At 30.6% G+C, this 1,587-nt stretch overlaps 1 non-coding gene across 1 annotated transcript; it reads left to right on the top strand.

Moving 5' to 3' along the window:
- The first annotated feature begins 789 nt into the window (after window positions 1–789).
- Trnad-guc (transfer RNA aspartic acid (anticodon GUC)) lies at window positions 790–861 on the top strand. The gene has a single exon. It is a non-coding gene; the product is annotated as a tRNA-Asp (tRNA).
- The last annotated feature ends 726 nt before the right edge of the window (window positions 862–1,587 follow it).

Genomic DNA, 1,587 nt, shown 5'->3' with positions numbered 1-1,587 from the left:
GTTACTTAGTTACAATTAATTTAACTAAAATACATCAAGTTTATACAACGAACTTGATTAAGCCTTAACTTAAATACTACAGGTATGTAGCTCCCCGTCAAAAAAAAAAAAAAAAAAACAGAAAAAAAAAATCGGATGGACGACCTTGTCGTCCTTCCGAATTTTTTCAGACCGGGAGCTACAGACCTGCAGTTAACTTCATTAAACTTAAAAAAAAACTTCAGAAAAAATCCCCGAAATGTGTTAAGAAAAAAAGTGAACAGCAGTTTCTTTGAATATTTTAAGCTGTTGTTTAATTATTTTACAACTGTAATTAACAATGAAAAACAAATTGTTTATGGCATAATCGACTTAAAAAAAAGAAACTTTGTAATACATATGTAAATAGTAAAGTCAGTTAAATATATACAATTTAATTGTATATATTACGAATTCTTGCCCGTTGAAAACGATCTTAAACATTACGTTTCCCGTTCCTCTGTCAACAATTAACATAAAAATCGAATAAAATTGTATAGAATTTGAAAAAATAAACAAACGTTAACGTTTAAAGAAGGATGTTAGGGCCTAAAGCCATACTAATTTTCTTAACATGGATCTCTTTTCCCCGAGGGCCGACACCGTGCATTATTCCTTTTCTTAAATTGGTGTAAGTTTTAAACTCCCGAATATGGGCACTGATTATCTTCTCTTGAACTTTAACTTGATAAGTCCATGTGTCATAGCTTATTATCATAAGTAGGAACGCCTCCTCCACTATGACGCAAAACTAACGCGTGACATAACAACTCCTCGGTAGTATAGTGGTAAGTATCCCCGCCTGTCACGCGGGAGACCGGGGTTCGATTCCCCGCCGGGGAGGAGTACATTTTTTTCATTTCCCATTTTTACATTCTCTCATAATAATAACAAGGACATGACAAGTTTCCACATTTTTCGTATTTCTATCAATTTTTCATTGTTGGGAAAGCTGATACACATAATAATACATGTACATGTATACTAAAAGGTACTGGCATGTTCTGTATTTGATGTACGATTTTTAAAAAAAAATACTTTTACGCACACTGTACATATTGATATCACATTCATTATCAAAATGACATCACATTTTAGAGATTGTTAAAAGAAAATATGGCACCAAGAGGGAACTATTAAAGATGCATTTTGGGTTTATATGATGGTTGGTGACAAAATTTGAAATGACTTAAAATAAACATTTTATTCAAAATGTAACATGAATTTGATGACATAATGAACACAATGTACTTATACCGGGGTATATATACATAGTTTACATAACGTTATAACGGTATATTTGATTTTGAAAAAGGCATCAATTTAGTAAATAAAAGCAATATTCTACAGCATTTTAGTTGTACGTCATTGTGTGATAAGTTGAATCTACTCTAATTCTGTAATATAAATTTATTTGGAATTGCATTTTTTTTACCGTTTGTACCATAAAAAAAAACCCACATAGAAATATGAATAATTGAAAAGCTTATTCCTACGTTTTTAATAAAGGTAGTTTTTTTGTTTTTTGTTATTGTTACAGTCTTTGTTTATAATAACTGACAACAAAGA

This window comes from Crassostrea angulata, chromosome 5 (assembly GCF_025612915.1).
Source record: "Crassostrea angulata isolate pt1a10 chromosome 5, ASM2561291v2, whole genome shotgun sequence".
Lineage (NCBI taxonomy): Eukaryota > Metazoa > Mollusca > Bivalvia > Ostreida > Ostreidae > Magallana > Magallana angulata.
Note: the sequence above shows the minus strand (reverse complement) of the source record. Positions and strands in the feature narration are given on the sequence as shown.